Here is a 20,268-nt window from a genome sequence, read left to right on the forward strand (position 1 = left end):
GAAAATAAAAGCAACAATAGAAATAAAGATGGCATAGTCTTAAAATAGCCTATTAGTGCTACTTTTCTTTAAGCCACAGAGCAGATCAACGACAAATTTTGGGTATATCAGTAAATTGTTAAACCATTTCATGTATTTTCACTGTATCATCATGATCATCATGATCATCATCTATTCATCCTGTGAATATCACAGTCTTTGGACTAGGTATTTTCTGATCATGCAATTCTAACCAAGAGCTTAGGAATCATGTCAAAGTACGTAGGAAGCTCCAAGCAATGTGGGGTTTTTTTTTTGCAAAGGGAGAGGTATAAAGTCCAATAAATTTAGTTTCCAATATTTGGTGAATCCTTTTGGTATGGCTCTAATTACTGTTGGTATTATAATTGACTTTTTCGTCTAAGGTTTTTCAGCTCTAATGTGCAAATCCCAATATTTTCTTACTTTTTCCATTTGGATTTGATCAATTTGATTATCTTCTATTTCCGCTACCTCTATGAAGCACAGTTTTTCCTTTGCAGCAATGGTAATGTCTGACAGGTTGTATTTCAAGCATCTGTTGGTCTGTATTTAAAACAAAAAACACAGATGATCTTGACCTCTTCATTGACTTGTTCAGATGTGTTCAGTTTTTGTTAATAATAAAGGCAAACTTTTTACATACACTCCAATTCACATTTTTTGCAACTATAACATAGCATTGCTTATACTCAGTTTGGGTAATTTTGGTATACCCACTAATAATATCTACAATTCAGTTTTGATCTTACATACTCAGCATTTGCAATTATTTAAAATCAGTTCAGTTTTGGCTATGATGATCTTTGATTGCATAGCTTGTTCCTCTGCTGCTGTGATTGCTCCTTCAGTTTCTTGTTTAAGAATTCCAATTTTCACCCACTGCCAAGTCACATTTTGATTTGATATCCCTTCAGTATGATGTGTATTACAACCATGAACAGGTTTAACTTCAGCTTTCAGTTGCTTCCTTTCTGTAATCTTCTTTTGATTTTGCAGTTTTTAGTAGCTTCTTTTTACAAGCTTCCATCAGAAATGACTCCTTACTGTGCCTGATCTCATCATTCTTGCTGTGTTTCCTTCTTCCACTGTTTGCTTTACTTGGAGTAATCCTCTCCCTCCTTTACTTCTGGCAAAATAGAGCCTGTCAACATCACTGCTTGGTGGAAGGCATGATTCACTGTCATTAATTTTCTTGTTTTCCTATCAAATCTAATTCAGCTTCTGTCCAATCAATCACACCTGCATATAGCAAATAATTGGACAACCCAAGTGTTTATGGCTTTAATTACGTTTCCTGCATTTCATTTCGTGTTCAAAATTTTTGGATTTGTTTTATGTAATTAGAGGTAGTATCTGTTTAATTTACTCATGTAATAAGGCAGAAGCTTGCATTAAACCTCAGTATTTGCTTCCTTCTTCTAGTGCCAATTATCTTAAGCCATTTCTGTTCATTAGCTTTAATCCATCTTCTACAATACTTTTGTCTCTTAATTGCCAGTTGCACATTTGTCTAGACCAAATTGCATTCTTGTATCCTCATTAAATCCATAGATCGTGTTCAGTAGAGACTTACGTTCTTCTTTGGATTTTGCGAATAATTGTAGGTCATCCCTGTATAGCAAATGGGTTATTTGGGGGCTTTGTTTGGGAACTGATAACCACATTTGGTTTTGCTTAAATTATTCGTAAGTGCTATCATTGCTAAAACAAATAGTAAAGATGACAGTGATTCATGCTGGAATATTAGAAGAGAAATATTCCAAGGTGAATCGTTGTCATCTTTACTATTTATTAGAAAATGTTGACTGCCAGTCTATTCACCACTGACTATTAGATTTGTTTTCCATATATTTATTGACACTTTCAAGTATCTTTGAAAAGTTAAAAAAAATGTTCTTACTAATCACAACATTTCTAGTCATTTTCTGATCCAGCTATGGTAAGAAAGTGAATGAAATGTCGTTTTATAATCTATCCTAATCCTTCATTTTTTTTTCCTTAGGATCATGTTGTCTATTATGATTATCAGTAGTAGCAGTTGTACATTTTTAATGCACTGGTGGGTAACAGGCATTCTTAGAGTGGCACTGCCAATTTGTTAACAAGGTGCTCATGATCGCATGAGTGGAGTGATGGTACTGGTGGAATTGAGAAGAGTAGGGTAGTTGCCTGAATAAATTGCAATGGCTGGAAGTTGTCAGTTTGCTCACATTGAGCCAGTTGAACTGGAGGGGGGAGGCTGCGGAGCAAGACTGTGACAAGGAATGAGTCCAGAAGGTGTCCGACAGGGACAAAGAAAGGAGGAGCAGCAGCAACAGTGGACAATAATTCTGTCCTGCAGAGGTCTCCTCAGGAGAATAGACCCCATGAGATATCATGGAATTTGTTCCCTGAAAAAAAATAAATGGGTTTGCAAGCTAAATATGGCGCTTTATCCATTCTCGTTTCCCCCCCTCAAGAGCTCTTGGCACTCATGTATTTCCCCTTAAACACACACACACACACACAATTTTCTGCATGACCTCTGCAGTTCTGAACTGCCCCTTTCCCCTCTCCACAGACCTCTGCAGTTCTGATTACTTTCCTACGCAGCAACCTCAGCTGAAGATCAGTTCCACTGCGTGTCTAATCCATAGGGCACAGAGGTAGGAAAAAGGACAGCAGGCAGAACTGCCTACCTCTTTCCCATTTGAATGCCAGCTAGAGCCCTATCTCCAAGTTGGAAGGGAAGCCATTCCTTTACCATGTCAATGCTGGTGCTGTGGTCAGCTGGGAACTGGAAATTTATTTTTATTTATTTATTTATTTATTAAATTTTTCAACCGCCCATCTCCCCCCAATGGGGGAACTCTGGGCGATTCACAACAAACATTAAAACATAAAATATATAAATACATAAAACCTTAATTAAAAACATTACTAAAAAGGAGAAGGAGAGTCCAAGAGGATGAAAAATCTGAGGCTGAAGGCAGAAGGACTCTATGGGGCTAGCCATCTCCATGCTTGAGGTATTCCCACCCCACCCCAGGCCAGGTGGCAGAACCAGGTCTTCAAAGCCTTACGGAAGGCCAGGAGTGTGGGGCCAATTGCACCTCCGGGGGCAGAATGTTGCTCTTCCTTCTTGGAGTCAGTACATCCTTGGGTCTGTCTTTCCCAAATCACTTGTCCTACCTTGGCTGTTAAATGATTGAACATTCTTTTTTAACAGCCAGTTTGCAGGAAGTAGACCAGAGTGGTTAGATAATGTCACTACTCCCCCTGCAGCCATAGCCCTGTGGTATCCTACAGTAAGTGCAGCTGTTGCACTACCAACATGGGCTGATGCATGGCCAGCAGAGAGGTATCCTGCTGCTGTCCTGACAGGTTTATCCTGGAGAGTTCAAGGAAAGAATCTGATTGGTGGGTGCACTTCAGCCATAGGCATCACTTCTTTTTGAAAGAGAGGAGAAAACCACGGGTGAGAAGAACTCATCAGCAAACTCATGTTTAAAACAAGGGACTCAGATAATCACAAAACAATTACCAACGGTTCCCATCCTCAAGCCCCTTCCTCTTATTCCTGGACATTTGTGCTACATACAGAGAAATGTACCTAGTCTTGGATGATGAGACAATTCGACCATTCCCCAAACACTACGGCCTTTGGCTTGGAGAAAGTTATCATGTGTTGCTCCATCACATGCAGCAAAAGGTCTTGGGCAAGTCTCAAACCATATCATCATAATTTAATCATTCTTGTTTGCATAATTAATAATTGTCAACCCATTGAGGTAGGGAAGTCAAAAAACAGGAACAGGAAGGATTTCAGGAATGCTCTTTATTGTTGTAGGGTATAATAACAGAATCTTGAAGGCTACCACATTTTATACCAAACAAAATCAAGGCAGGGTTATTTTGAGTTTCTTTCTCACCCTTTCTTCTTTCTCAGGACTGAGGAATCTTTTCTAAAACTACCCCCTTAATGATTTGCTCATTCCCAGGGCTAGATCTACATTCCATCCTTTTCTAAAGCCATTTCACTCTGTCTATCCATGTTCATGGCATACTGCATTGTGCTGGGACAAGAATGATAATCTCCCTGGGCTCATTTATTCAATTCAGTTTGGTATCCTGCCATTCCTACTCATAGGAGTGAGACTCAAACCTTCTTTAATACAGCTCTGTAGTATTGCTGAAGTTCAAGGTTAAGCCTGAAATGAGCCTATAATGATTAGTGTTTGCAATGGCTATTGTTAGAGTGCAGCATACTGTAGTGTGCCCTGTACAGTAATGAGAGAAGCAATATACCGTCCAACACAACAGAAGTGTAGTACTCATCTGATCCCCATCAGCTATAAGATAAAAGAGTCAGCTGTTGGGCACCCTGGATGTACAACAAATCTTAGATAGCAGCAAGAGCTATCAAAAACAGGCTTCATATTCTGTTGCCTAGTTACTGTAAAAACTGTATTTGAGAGGCCTCGCTTAACAAAGATATTTCCATGTGTTTTGCATTTTTCTTGGCCTTCTTTGGAGAAGAAATGCTTGCAGTCAAACAGGTGGTTTTTAATCTGAAATATAGAATGAAATCTGTATATCAGTTTTCATCCAGATTTATCAATCTTCAAGGCATGACTCAAGGAGCATTGTACAGGTAGTCCTCATTTAGCAACTGCCTTATACAACAGTGAGGAAAACAGTAACTTTGCAACCAATCCTTATATTTACAACCTTCGCACATCTGTAAAGGAAAGCTGAAGTAAGATCATAAGCAGAGTCACAGTTTCACTTAATGACCACTTTGCTTAACGACCAAGTTGCTGGTCTCAATTGTGATCGTTAAATGAGGACTACCTGTAATCTGTTCTGTGTCTTTCCTGTTTCTCCTGCAAATGGGTATAAGGTTGACTTGGGGTTTAGATTTTAAGACAGGAGATTGCATGGACTAGATCAGTGTTTCTCAACCTTGGGAACTTGAAGATGTGTGGACTTCAACTCCCAGAATTCCCCAACTGGCTGGGGAATTCTGGGAGTTGAAGTCCACACATCTTCAAGTTCCCAAGGTTGAGAAACATTGGACTAGATGATGATCTGCATTTTCTGTTCAGCCCATTGGCAGTACAGACCACTCACCACTTCCTTTTATTTGTATGTATGTATGTGTATGTGTGTGTATAATTTTATTAAAAGTTTTAAAAATGGAGGTAAAAACGAATACAAACTAATATAAAGTAAGGAAGAAAAAAGAAAAGGAAAGAAATCAAAGAGAAAGCTAAAAGTGCAAGAAAGGAAGAAAAAGTAACAGAAAAATAGAAAAGAAAGAAAAAAGATACAAAGAAGTGGCTTCCGATCTTCTTTACAGCAATTATAAATGTACCTCTTTCTCTCAAGTTACATCATGACTCTCTTCTTTCTATAATCTATCCTGTCTGATCATCAAAACCATGAATCATCAGTTCATTTTTTTCCTGTTTTACGCAAAAAGTCTATAAGGGTTTCCAATCAGCAATAAACGTAGATATTGTCTTTTCGCTATCAAAGAAGTCAGTTTGGCCACTCCCACTCACTACTTCCTGGGTGCAGGAATGGATGACCTCTTCCTCCTCCTCCCATTTCCAGCCCACTGCAAGTGCACTCCACAGCCCCGGTTTCCAGTTTGATTCAAAACTGGTATTTCCTTGCCCAAGCTGTCTTAAGCTCTTTCGAGCAGAGGATCAGCAGCATCCGTTCCACTGACTGCAGCGTCTAGCATATCCCTTCCCCTCCAGCAACTGGTCACTGCCCTGTGCAGCCATTTTATCCTGGGCTGCTTTGTTCTCTGCTGGTCAGCGATTTTTACAACTTCATGCTCCATTCAGCCCTTACCATTCCTAGTAGTAAGCACCTTTTCCATTTCTTCCCAGGCAGGGTGAAGCACGCTCCCTTTACTTTCTCACTCCCCACCCCCACCCCCACCCCACAATACTGCTGAACTTCCATTCCCTTTATTTATTTTACATCTTTAAATTGCAATGTAGGAACATTACTATATTGTCTCTATGAAGCCGAATTATGAGTTCTTTCCCGCTATAGAGTTTCCATGGATTCATAGAGGAATGAAGAACCACCTGTTTCCCATTGTTGTTTCCTTTGCTTATCAGAGCAAAGTTGGTACCATAAAGATAAAATAGAAAAAAGAAAGGGCCTGTGTTAGTGTCAAAGGAGTTAATGTGGGAAGGATGTGCGTGTGAATGAAGGTTTCCATGTCTGCAACCATCTGAGAAAGCAAAGTAAAGGTAGAAGGAATAGCAAGGAGGAAACAATCTCTAAAAAGAAAAAGCACCCACTGGTAGGCTGGGTCTACCCAGAAGCGAGCCAGAAAAGTTTGCCCTCCCTGTAGGGATAGGAAGAGCAAGAAGCATCAGAGCAACCAATCGGATCTGGCAGTGGCCATAGTCCAAAGTGAGCACTAGCCCAACGCTGTTGCGATCCCCTGCAATCCAGCCTGGAGCGTTGACTTAAGAAACAGGTACAAGCAGCATGGGAGACGTGCTTAGGCTACAGTGTGGGATTGCCCTAGGATAGTGTTGTCCAAACTTGGCCACTTTAAGATGAGTGGACTTCAATTCCCAGAATTCCCCAGCCAGCCATGCTGGCTGGGGAATTCTGGGAGTTGAAGTCCACTCATCTTAAAGTGGCCAAGTTTGGACAACACTACCCTAGGACTACCATGGTTAGATGCAGATTTCAATCAGAGCCTCACTATGGGAAATCCAAAGCTTCATGCCTATCCCTGAACTAACAAGAAAAGTAAATAATTGAATACCTGTATGTTATTTTCCTTCTTTTTGACAGTATCAAATAGCATTGTATAGTTATGGGATGTGTATATATGCACAGGATGTGGTGGTTTAGGCGCTGCTTACAAGGGATCTCAAAACCTTCCTTTCATAATCCTGCTGAGCTGTCCTAGCAACTCCTGGGGACAGCCAAGTAGGCATGTTGCCACCAGCCACTTTACTCCACAGAAATTGTTTCTGCCACAGGTTTATCAGACAGGAGGAAAATAGACACTCCCTTCCTTCCTTCCTTCCTTCCTTCCTTCCTTCCTTCCTTCCTTCCTTCCTTCCTTCCTTCCTTCCTTCCTTCCTCCCTCCCTCCCTCCCTCCCTCCCTCCCTCCCCCTATTGGGTAAGCATGTGCTAGATGGTAGATCCTTTTCTTAGAATGAGCACCATTGTTTAAATAAGAATTTTAAATCTTTATTATGTGCAGCAAGGCAGGAAGGCAGGAAGAAAGGACAATTGGTTTCTCAAAAGACTGATCTCAGCCATCTTCTCCCTCAGGCTTAAAATCTCAGTCAAGCACAAATACCAAAACAAATTTATACATGCCATTAAAATAAAACATAATCACAACTAGCATCATTGATGACTAGCTCCAGCCACATTGCTACCGGCTGGGGATTTGCTGTGATCTGGTTTCCAGCCAGCCTTCTTAATCACAATGAGGCCCACATGATGAAATGTGCGTTGTAACACCATGACTCAATCTCTCCCTTTTCATACTTCAGTTGCAGTAGCACAGGTCATTATGTAAGGGGAGGTGTTTGTGTCATGACATAACATACATCACATCACCCCCACACAAACACACACAATGGACGCCTATGCTTGGAGAAGGGAAAAACCAAACACATAAGGGTAATATGATCACTGCCGTCCACTCTTGTGAAAGCCCACTTTCAGTGGAAATGCACTCTCCTGATTGGATGCTCAGTATTTGATTTTCATAGGCCTTGGCTTTCTCTGCCAATGACCTAGATTGACATATCACCCTTTGGTTCAACTCTCTTAGTGTCTGAACCTTTTGGAAATGGAATTTCTCCACATTCAGTATAGTACTATCGTCGTCTTTTCTGAACATGTGTATTTTTCCAGATTTCAGACAGATTGTGTGTCAGGTTCAGCCCAAGAACAACAGTGAGACAGTCCAGAATCAGTTCAGCTCCTTTATTAGCTTACACCTAATAGACCGAATCTCGCCAGACTAATTCTAATCCCCAACAGCAGCAACTATAACCATGATGGCCTTAGGGAGGGGCCAGTCTCCTCCTCTTGACTTTCCCGCACTCCGGCTGGGGGCTGAGGAAGCGCTTCCCCTGGAATCTCTCTTCCCCCTCCCAGCAACCTTGAAGCTCCATTCCAGAATCTTCCCCGCTCATGCCTTCCATCACATCATGTCAGTATTTTTTTTTCCTTGAAAAGATCAGCTTTTAAAGTTTAGAGATTTCCTGAAAGGATTTATTTTCAGTTCCCCTTCCTATTGTTTCTGGGAGGAAACAATTTATATGAAAATTATGTACTTACTATAGGTGCCCCTAGGGAAGAAATGTACACCATTTCAAAGGGATAGGGGGAGGATTAAGACATGATTTACTTCCTGCCATGGGATTTCAAAAGTCATTCAAATGGCTTATTTTTTTAAAAAAATAAGATTGTCATAGGGAGTTGTAATGATAAGACAATATAGTTTCTCCTGTGTTAGAAGCATGCATAATGTTAAGGAGGCCAATAGCAACGTTGAGTCATTTAAATTGCCTGGAGACCATAGGTTATGGTCACCACGTGGTTGCCATTAAGAAGATGTAGGCAACAAATCCATGTGGAATAGTCCAGAAGTAAGTTCTAGTGAGTTTAGTGGAATTTCATTTCAGAAGACAGTCATAGGCTTAAGTTACTTATTTAATTATTAGTATTAAGTGCAGATCTAAAACAGAACTGTTTCAACTGAAGCTCTTGACTGCCAAATTATGTCCCTCATTCACAAATGTTATCAAACAGCACATAAGTAACTTGTTTCCATATTCTTTTTATTCATCACACAGTGGAAGTGATGGTACAATATCAGTCATATGCAGACAAGATGAGAAGACTTTCAAGCTGTTCCAGGGAAGTTCTTAATTATACAGCAATGACACTCTATCCTGTTTCCCCCAGTGCTGCGCTCTTCAGATGTATACTGTAAGTCCTTTAATTACAGGTATGGGAAGTCTTCTCTGTTCAGTGAATCACATACTAAAACAAGGTGCCACTTGTTATGTATGATTAGCCAGCAATCATTATGCTCGATATGTGAATCACCCTGCTAATAGCTTAGGTCCTTCAAACAGGTGAAAAGAAGCTTAGGGTTTGATGCCAAAGGTTTGGATGTAGAATTTGTGGTATAACTCTAAGCAACTAACAGAGATGGAAGCTTACTAATAGGTACTTGATGCTAATTTCATAATAGCCTGCTTCTGAGCATCTTCTCAGTCTAATTAGCAGCATTTGTACCAAGCAGCCATGCTATCTGTAAATGGCCTTGTCGCTTACCAGCTGCAAGTGCTGTATTTTTTACCACCTGCAAATGCTGGTAAAAATACTTACAGTTTCTATCAGATTTAAAATGTCTGATCTTATTAACCTATTGTCTGCTGTTTCTTGATTTTTTTTCATACTCTGAAAGGCAACTTCTATCACATTCTAGGCTTTTTTGATGCAAGAACATATGAGATCTTTTCCCACCCATCAAACTTATTACTACAGTGAGCAGTACATCTTGTCATTTCTGTTGTTATATATGTTTGGAGAGTACAAGATGAAGAACAGTTGAATGCAGATATAAAGTGCTGCATCTGCTTTTGTTACAAACTCAACAGACAGTTAAGAAAGCTTTCCATATTTCTTCATAAAATGAATAAGCTGCTCTTTCATTTACAAGTTCAAAGTCATATACAACAGCTATATAGGAGCATGAAATAAGCATAAAATAGATACATGGATAGTGTTTGAAAAAAACTGGGCATTGTTTGGTCTTTCTAATGAAAGAATTGTAATAAAGCATTGGCAATTTGGGAACTGTGATGTTAGGGGAAACCACGTTTTGGGAAGTGAAACTTAGTATTTTCACACATGTTCAGATCACTAGATGGTGATTTTAACAACCATCTCTTTTGCTAGGGTGTGGCAGGTCTAACTTTTTATCTGGAGCAAACATATTTTATTTATTATGAACCCCATATTCCTATATGGAAATGAAGGCAGAAAGAAATGTTTACTCCTTTGTACAGGCATTCTTTATTCCTTGTCAACAAAGTGTGGGAAGTGTATGTGTGTATGGGAATAAACATAAACTCTTTCGAATAGCATAGCAACTTACTAAAATAACAATAAAGAGAAGATATGAGAAAAAAAATCTCAAGAGAATATTATAAAGAAGTTTAGAATTGATTATTTTTCTTCCACAAAAGGCATAGATAAATGCATAATAGATTTTAATAAAAATGATTTCCATTTAATGCATTTATTTATTTATTTATTTATTAAATTTGTATGCCACCCATCTTCCCCAACGGGTGGCTCTGGGCAGCTCACAATTTATGCCTCATTAGAAAGATTCAAGGCTAAGTTTAAGAGTTCATGCAGGTTTCCTGATATTAGGGAATCTGGCCAAAGACTAGGATAGGCAGTTCTCAGGCTGTTTCCCATAGGCACCCAAGGATAAAAGAATTGATTGATTGATTGATTGATTGATTGATTAGGTGCCATCAAGTTGGTGTTAACTCCTAGTGACCACATAGATTTTCTCCATGATGTTCTGTCCCTAATCTGGTCCTTCAAGTCTTCCAATGGTACACCCATTGCCACTATAACTGAATCCATCCACCTTGCTACTGGTTGTCCTCTTCTCTTCTTTCCTTCTACATTTTCCTTCTCTAGAGAGTGACTTCTGGGGGAGCTATGGCAAACTGAAGACAGCTCTATGAAAGTGGAGCTGATGACCATGACAAAGACCAAGTAACCAGTGAGTGGACTGGTTCCTTAGAATCTCTCTGGCTAAGGAGAGGACAGGAGATTGCCCACATGTGCTCTGGATAGCTGCTCCTCATGAGGAGACCACAGGACAGTAGTTTTCCATGGGCTTGAGTGCTGAGATACAACGTGTTTAGCCATCTTGGTCGCAACCATGGGGGTGACTTTTAAAGGACACTAAGTTTGCAAACCTCACTTTCTAATCACTTCCTCATTAATTACTTCTAAGCTATTAGAGACCTTCAGAATGACAAGTATGAAAATGCCAGGTGAGTCTGCCTTCAATCCTGAATGAAAGAAACTTTTAATCATAAGCTTAAGAATTTCAAGAATCTGAAATTAACAGCAAAGCTAAATAAGATTTTGATCTTTAAAAGTTATAAACAGATTAAAGGTCCAGATAAAATTGGAATATTGAAACTTTTACAATAAGATTTTGGACTTAATTAGAAAGTACAAACAGCTTCTCATGGGAAATAGATCCTGTTTTGGTTTTTACAAGACATAACATAGATAAGCAATTTCATGACCTCAAAAACTGGACACTAGAGGGGACTAAAGATTTTAGGTAGAGGAAACATATATAGGCCTGTCAGGTGATGCAAAATGTTAAGAAAAAATACCGAAGGAGATTTTTGAAGAATGGAATCAGAAAATAGGAGCCATAATATGAACAATGTCCGTAATGATGGCTACTTCTATGGATAGACTATGTCTAAAAGATGTTATTGAAGAAATGTCAGATGTACAACAAATTTTATATGACAAGATAGAGATGGCATTGAAAGTAGATTTACAACTGACAGGCCAAGAAAATGACTTAGAAAAGGATGCTTACCTGAATCTACAAAAGAAACTGGCTGAGGTTGTAAAATTTAAAAGGGAAATACAAATGACAAACCAAGAGAGTGACCTAGATAATTTTTTTCTTACTGGATTTACAAAAGAGGCTTGTTAAACCCTGGAAGAACTCTGTGCAGTGGGACAAAGAAGAAATGAAGAGAAATCAAGTCCTATGTCAAAATTTGAACGAATTAAAGATTAAGACTTTTAGAAGTAAAGGGAAGGAATATACAGTAAAGTTGGTTTATTTGATCAAGGTTAAAACAAGATATGTTGTTATTTCTGGCAAGCCTTTATGGATTTTCTGCTGACACCAGGACTGAAAAGATTATGTTTTATGGATTTGTTTATAGATAAGAGATGGGATATGGGATGAAGAGATAAATGTTTGTAACCTTAGAGGGGGTGAAGAGTCACTAAATTTGTTTATACTTGTGATGAAGGTTGGAAGTCACTGCTTTATATATTTTGTTTTCTCTTTATTCTTACTTTTATTTTTCTTTCACTTTTTACTCCCTTCTATTTCTTTCTTTAAGTTTATTTTGCATTAGATTTTACTATTATAATCAAAATTCATTCATATTTTTATGTTATAAATTATATATATGAATAATCTGAGCCTGGCCATTTGTGCCTCAAGTGAGAACTCTGGGTTGATTTGTTCGATGATCCATTGGTTTGTTGTTTTGGCTATCCGTCATATTCTCAGGAGTCTTCTCCAACACCAAAGTTCAAAAGCATCAACACTTTTCCTATCCTGCTTTTTCAAAGTCCATAGAGTGTCAAAGGGAATATTGTTGCTTGTACTATTCTAATCTTTGTAGGTATAGACATATCGCAGCATCCGAATATCTTTTCTAAAGCCTTTGTGGCTGCTCTGATTTATGGCAGAAAGCTAAGAAGCCATTACAAAAGAATTCCAGTTACTATGATATAGTAAAAGTGTTTTATTTATATGGAAATCAATAATCAATTTTTTGCACCTCTTTCTCCAGTCTGCTGTACTGAAAGTGCTAGAAACAACACTCTTGGGGTGGGTTTGCATCTGTGCCTCCTTCTAGAAATGGTTACATCTGGCTAATTGCTTTTGCCTGTGTGAGAAGTAGCTTCTCCACTGACAGCCAGTATGAGTGGTCACATAACAAACTTCTTACAACAGCACTGCATTGAGTACTTTTTGAAATATTGCTATAGCAGAGGGACAAACAGACTTCAGTTAGTAACTTATTCTTACCATAAGTAGACCAAAAGTCAATGAAAAAGAAAGTAGAGGGCTAAATAATGCAATACAGGCTACAGGCTCTAATTAATCTTCTGCAGAGATTTCAAGGGGAAATCGAGAAAAATAATGAACCTATCTAGCAACTATATATAAGTGTCCTTCAAACTACATAATGCAGCTTTAGTTTCTCCATTTGCTCTGGCTTCAGATATGCACATTACAGTTGCTACACAAATTTCAGGCAGTTAACTATAATAAACGACATTTTCAAATTAAATTTCTGTTTCAAGCCATGTCTGTGTTTATTCAGGCTTCTTTTGGATTAGAGAAAAGCTTTCCGAGAACAACATGTACTCTTCTCGATGCCCTCTGTATTATATTAAGTGATTTTTTTCTTCTTGATGTCCTAAATTATTGTGGTTCATGATGTACATTTAGTTTATGTGTTGTTTAAAATGTTTTTTCTTTTACTGATTTCTATCCACTTTTCCACAGTAAGGAAAAACAATATAGGAATAATGCTGAGAGTAGAGGTAGGTCTACTGTAACGGAAGTTTCAAAAACTGTGTTAGGGCAAAATTTTCCTGAAGCTTGAAAAGCACAAAACAACATGCCAGCTTTTGAATACTTCCAAATGCTCTGGGAAGCAAGATAGATGGATAGAGGAAGGAAGGAAGGAAGGAAGGAAGGAAGGAAGGAAGGAAGGAAGGAAGGAAGGAAGGAAGGAAGGAAGGAAGGAAGGAAGGAAGGAAGGAAGGGGGGAATCCTCTACATAAGGCTAGTTTATGATTAATTAGAGCTGCTGAAATTCTTTTGCGGTTGGCTTTCAGCTTTCTTCAAGGAATATTATTCTTAAATCTTATCTAAGCTCTGTAGTCTATTCTCCAGCTGAAACCTGATATTAGCATTGAAGACAGCATTGTCCATGGTTTTGGGGTGGAGGTGGTGGTAATTAAAATTGGCATGACACATCACAATGAAAGCTCTGCCCTTTTGTATGTGCATCAATGTAGTACACATTCATCATGATGTTCTGTTGATCATCTTGCCAATTTTGACACACATACACAGATGCCTATGATGGAAGGGAAGCACTGTGGGGGTGAACAACAACCTGTTTTGTCTTCTGGTAAATAGATGCTTTGTGACTGGCTATACCCATCCTGGCAACTGTTTTGTGAAAAGCAAGGCATCTCTATGACAGCTGTTTTCTAAGTGTGCCCACAAGATGTTTCAAATGTGCCCGTTAGCCCATCTCTGCTCTATTGGATCAGAATGATTTTCAGGCTGTACAGTTTGTATATAAAAACAGAAGATCTACCTATTACTCAGAATCTGTCTTCACCCTACTGAGGGGAAAAAAACCCCAGGTGTTTTTTATATTATATACACTAGCAATAATATTAGATGGTGAAGTAGTTTTTTTTTAAAAAAAGTAATTTCTGAATAATTTAACCAAACAAATGCAGGTGATACATCCTGAGAAAATAAACTTCAACTGTTGCATAACAGCCCCGAGTGAAATGGCTGTTTGTGGTATTCTCAAAGATAAAGAGCAACCAAATAAAACCTGACCATAATTAAAATTCCAAAATCCATGAAATATTTTTATTAGGCCAGCTTAAGCTCAAATCCAGTATATAAGCTTTTGAGTTCTGCAGAAAAGCCTCATCAGATAAAATGGCAAATAGAACATGAAAAAGGTGGGGAGGAAGACTGACATTCAAGCATTCAGTTATTAGAAATGAATGTAAGAGTGGGCTGCTGACATTCAAATTAGAATCTCTTGGATTCTGAAATTATGTCGCAATCATCAGTTACATTAAAAAGACAATCAGAAGTAGAGATAAATATCCATTCTCAATGTTGGGATATATTCCTGCCATAGAGATATTTTTATTACCTAAGTTGTTGTACCTGTTTCCAGTTCTTCCAGATAGTCTACCTTCATTCATAATTCAAATAAATCAAAAATTATTTTTGGCTTTTATTTATGTGAATAAAAAACCATGCAATGTAATTTATACTAAATCAGATAATTGTGGACTGGTTATTCCTAAACCTAGGATGTATTACAAAACTGCACAACTGAGAAATGCTATGGGAATGGCAACCAATACAAAACCGATTATCATGGTCTTCATGGAACTACATGGCAATTATTTAAAAAAAAAGGATTAAAAGTTTACTTTTCTGAGCTGATTATACTAAAGCAATCATCAGTTCTACTTTTAATCCATTTTTGTAGTCAATTACGGAAACTTGGAAAAGATAGCAAACTCACATATTTCCTTCCAGTTGCAGACCATCTTTTTTGTAAGTAAATAGTTGGGGGATATGGAAGAGCAAAGGACAACCAGGTTAGAATAAGAGACACTGTATGTCCTTTAGTTCCCCTGGAGCAGACAGAACAAAAAACTTCAAATGTCAATCCAATGTGGTTTAACATCTTACTAATGTGATCCTTTTTCTTCTCCCAACCTAATGATTCAAGCTACTAAAAGGCAGTTTACTAAATTTACAAAAAACAATTTAAGATATCAATAAGTCAACAAAATGGTTTACATCTACACTATATGCTCTTTTACTAAAATATAAAGTCTTGTCATGAGATGGATTAAAAACAAGTTGGGTAAATTACTTGCAAGCACTCTTTGAAGAAGGGGATTGGAATAATATTTGGGTTTCCAAGTCTATATTTCAATCCTCTGCTCAAGTTAGAGATAATTATATCAAAATAATTTATAGATGGAATATGACTCTGGTCAAAATGGCACATTTAAATAAAAACAAACCTACGCTCTGTTGTGATAACTGTAGTGAGAAAGCTGATGATTTCATCTGTGTTGGATATACCTAAGGATTAGAAACTTCTGGGGCTTAGTATTTAGAGAAATGTATAAAATAATAAATCAAAATGACCCCACAGTTAGCTTTGTTGGGAATACTCACTGAAGATAAGATAAAATCCAAGGAGATGGTGATTTATATGCCGATAATGACAAGAATAGTGATTTTAAAATTGGAAGCAGGACATTTTATTCATAGATGCATGATATAATAAGGTCTGATATATAATAATGGCAAAAAATAAACTCACTTGTTATACCTACAGACAGGACAATCCAAAATATATTTCCTTTCTAGATATGGCAAGATTTATTAATTTAAAAAAATGGTAAAGAACTGCTTGCTTGTTATACTCAGATATGGGAAGATTTGTTTTGTTGTTTTTGTTTATTATAATATTTATAGGCTATCCCTATAAAAATAAACCAGATTCTAGAAGGGATATAACAAGGTCTATACTATGTATGTGTAAAATGATGTAGCAGTTAAAAATGATGCAGCAACAATTAAAAAACCTATACAACATCTTCCAACAAAATGTATATCCATGCAACTTTATCAAAAAGTGCCTGACCACTCAACCTACTACAACACAAGCTATGAAAAGGATAACACTGCCATAAATCAGAAACATCTCAGAAACTACCACCAGACTATTACAACCACATGACATCTCTGTTCCACACAAACTAACTAAAGCCCTCCAAAACATCTTTGTTGTTGTTTAGTCGTTAAGTCGTGTCCGACTCTTCGTGACCCCATGAACCATATTGCGCCAGGCCTTCCTGTCCTTCACTGCCTCCCTGAGTTTGCTCAGTTTCATGCTCATTGCTTCAGTGATGCTATCTAACCATCTCATCCTCTGCCGTCCTCTTCTCCTTTTGCCTTCAATCTTTCCCAGCATCAGGGTCTTCTCCAAAGAGATCTCTCTTCGCATTAGGTGACCAAAATATCTGAGCTTGAGCTTCATTATCAATCCTTCCAATGAGCAATCAGGGTTGATTTCCTTTAAGATTGACTGGTTTGACCTCCTAGCAGTCCAGGGGACTCTCAAGAGTCTTCTCCAGCACCACAGTTCAAAGGCATCAATTCTTCGGCACTCGGCCTTTTTATGGTCCAGCTCTCACAGCCATACATTACTACTGGAAAAACCATAGCTTTGACTATGCGGATCTTTGTCGGCAAGGTGATGTCTCTGCTTTTTAATATGCTATCTAGGTTTGCCATAGCTTTCCTCCCAAGGAGCAAGCGTCTTTTAATTTCATGGCTGCAGTCTCCATCTGCGGTGATCTTGGAGCCCAAATAAATGAAGTCTGTTACTGTTTCCATTTCTACCCCTTCTATTTGCCAGGAATTGATGGGTCCAGATGCCATGATCTTAGTTTTTTTAATGTTGAGTTTCAAGCCAGCTTTTGCACTCTCCTCTTTCACCCTCATCAAGAGGCTCTTTAGTTCTTCTTCACTTTCTGCCATTAGGGTGGTATCGTCTGCATATCTGAGGTTGTTCTCCCTGCAATCTTAATTCTGGCTTGTGATTCTTCCAACCTGGCATTTCTCATGATGTACTCTGCATATAGGTTAAATAAGCAGGGTGACAGTATACAGCCTTGTCGTACACCTTTCCCTATTTTGAACCAATCGGTTGTTCCATGACCGGTTCTAACTGTTGCTTCTTGGCCCGCATACAGATTTCTCAGGAGACAGGTAAGGTGGTCTGGTACTCCCATCTCTTTAAGAATTTGCCAGAGTTTGTTGTGATCCACACAATCAAAGGCTTTTGCATAGTCAATGAAGCAGAAGTAGATATTTTTCTGGAACTCTCGTGCTTTCTCCATGACCCAGCGAATGTTGGCGATTTGATCTCTAGTTCCTCTGCCTCTTCGAAACCCAGCTTGTACATCCAGTAGTTCTCGGTTCATGTATTGCTGAAGCCTAGCTTGTAGGATTTTCAGCATAACCTTGCTAGCATGTGAAATCAGTGCAATTGTGCGATAGTTTGAGCATTCTTTGGCGTTGCCCTTCTTTGGAATTGGAACATAAACTGACCTTTTCCAATCCCGTGGCCACTGTTGCGTTTTCCAAACTTGCTGGTATATTGAGTGCAGCACTTTAACACCATCATCTTTTAGTATTTTAAATAACTCAGCTGGAATACTGTTATCTCCACTAGCTTTGTTGTTAGCAATGCTTCCTAAGGCCCACTTGACTTCACTCTCTAGGATGTCTGGCTCAAGGTCAGTGATCACACCAGCGTGGACATCAGGGACATTAAGATCTTTCTTGTATAGTTCTTCTGTGTATTCTTGCCACCTCTTCTTAATCTCTTCTGCTTCTGTTAGGTCCCTGCCTTTTTTGTCCTTTATCATGCCCATCTTTGCACTAAACGTTCCTTTCATATCTCCAATTTTCTTGTAGAGATCTCTAGTCTTCCCCATTCTATTGTTTTCCTCAATTTCTTTGCATTGTTCATTTAAGAAGGCCTTCTTATCTCTCCTTGCTATTCTCTGGAAATCTGCATTCAGTTGCTGATATCTTTCCCTTTCACCCTTGCTTTTCACATTCCTTCTTTCCACAGCTATTTGTAAAGCCTCATCAGACAGCCATTTTGCTTTCTTGCATTTCTTTTTCTTTGGGATGGTTTTAGTTGCTGCCTCCTGTACAATGTTACGGACCTCCGTCCATAGTTCTTCAGGCACTCTGTCTACCAAATCTAATCCTCTAAATCTATTCATCACCTTCACTGTGTACTCACAAGGAATATGATCTAAGTCATACCTGAGTGGTCTAGTGGTTTTCCCTACATTCTTCAATTTAAGCCTAAATTTTGCAGTAAGAAGCTCATGATCTGAGCCACAGTCAGCTCCTGGTCTTGTTTTTGCTGTCTGTATAGAGCTTCTCCATCTTTGGCTGCAAAGTATATAATCAATCTGGTTTCGGTATTGACCATCTGGTGATGTCCATGTGTAGAGTCATCTCTTGTGTTGTTGGAAAAGAGTGTTTGCTATGACTAGCTTGTTCTCTTGACAGAACTCTATTAGCCTTTGCCCGGCTTCATTTTGTACTCCAAGGCCAAACTTGCCTGTTATTCCGATTACTCCTTGACTTCCTACTTTAGCATTCCAATCCCCTATGATGAAAAGGACATCTTTTTTGGTGCTAGTTCTAGAAGGTGTTGTAGGTCTTCATAGAAGCGGTCAACTTCAGCTTCTTCAGCATCAGTGGTTCGGGCATAGACTTGGATGACTGTGATGTTGAATGGTTTGCCTTGGATATGCACTGAGATCATTCTGTCGTTTTTGAGGTTGTACCCCATTACTGCCTTTCCCACTCTCTTATTGACTATGAGTGCAACTCCATTTCTTCTAAGAGTTTCTTGCCCACAGTAGTAGATATAATGGTCACCCGAATTAAATTCACCCATTCCCGTCCATTTCAGTTCGCTGATTCCCAAGATGTCGATGTTCAATCTTGTCATCTCATGTTTGACCACATCCAGCTTGCCTTGGTTCATAGTTCTTACATTCCAGGTACCTATACAGTATTGTTCTTTATAGCATCGGACCTTCTTTTCGCTTCCAGTTACATCCACAGCTGAACGTCCTTTCGGCTTTGGCCCAGCCGCTTCACTCTTTCTGGAGCTACTTGGAATTGCCCTCCGCTCTTCCCCAGTAGCATATTGGACACCTTCCGACCTGAGGGGCTCATCTTCCGGCGTCATATCTTTTAGCCTTTTAACATTGTCCATGGGGTTTTCTTGGCAAGGATACTGGAGTGGGTTGCCATTTCCTTCTCCAGTGGACCACATTTTGTCAGAACTCTCTGTCATGACCTGTCCGTCTTGGGTGGCCCTGCACAGTATAGCTCATGGCTTCACTGAGTTACGCAAGCCCCTTCGCCACGACAAGGCAGTGATCCATGAAGGGGCCAAAACATCTTAAGTAAACCAAAAGACCCAGTAGTCCAAGAAGAAAAAGCAGGAGTCATCTACAACACACAGTGTAAGGACTGTAACAACCACTATGTAGGACAGGCTGGCAAAAGGCTAGCAGAGCACATCCATGAACACCAACTAGCAGTCAGAAGACACGACGAAAACTCCTTAATCTCACAACACATGGACAGCCTTAACCATAGTTTCAACTGGGAAACTGTCAACATCTTAGACCAAGCTAAATCCAAAAATGCGAAGGAATTCCTGGAAGCTTGGAATTCAGACAAGGCAGCCATCAACAGGCACACAGAGATAAACAACATCTACACACTATTCAAAAGAGACAATAAAAGGAAAACAAAAGACCAGAACATCTCCTCACGGGCAGTCATCACCCAGATAAGCAGAGCTTAACACCAAGATTATCACCAGACATACAATCAGCAGTAAACAATACCCTAATCAAGGAACTACCAGAGGAAAAAAATAAAACAAAGCAAAACCCCCACCCCCACCAACACTGGCAGGGCAGGCCACTGTATATCAACAGAGAGCAAACCCCATCCCACTCTAGCACTGAAGATGTTACCT

General features: G+C 39.0%; 1 protein-coding gene across 1 annotated transcript in view; it reads left to right on the forward strand.

Annotated features, from left to right (window-relative positions):
* The window catches only part of MC4R (melanocortin 4 receptor), a 71,964-nt gene that overhangs the window by 20,750 nt on the left and 30,946 nt on the right, over window positions 1-20,268 (forward strand). Inside the window, exon 2 of the mRNA XM_088130793.1 lies at window positions 8,866-9,001. The gene's annotated coding sequence lies outside the window, so the exon portion shown is untranslated. The remainder of the gene's footprint in view (window positions 1-8,865; window positions 9,002-20,268) is intronic.

This window comes from Python bivittatus, unplaced genomic scaffold (genome assembly GCF_059951505.1).
Source record: "Python bivittatus isolate LINGU-HERP-01145 unplaced genomic scaffold, Pbiv_v1 ctg000840_np1212, whole genome shotgun sequence".
NCBI lineage: Eukaryota > Metazoa > Chordata > Lepidosauria > Squamata > Pythonidae > Python > Python bivittatus.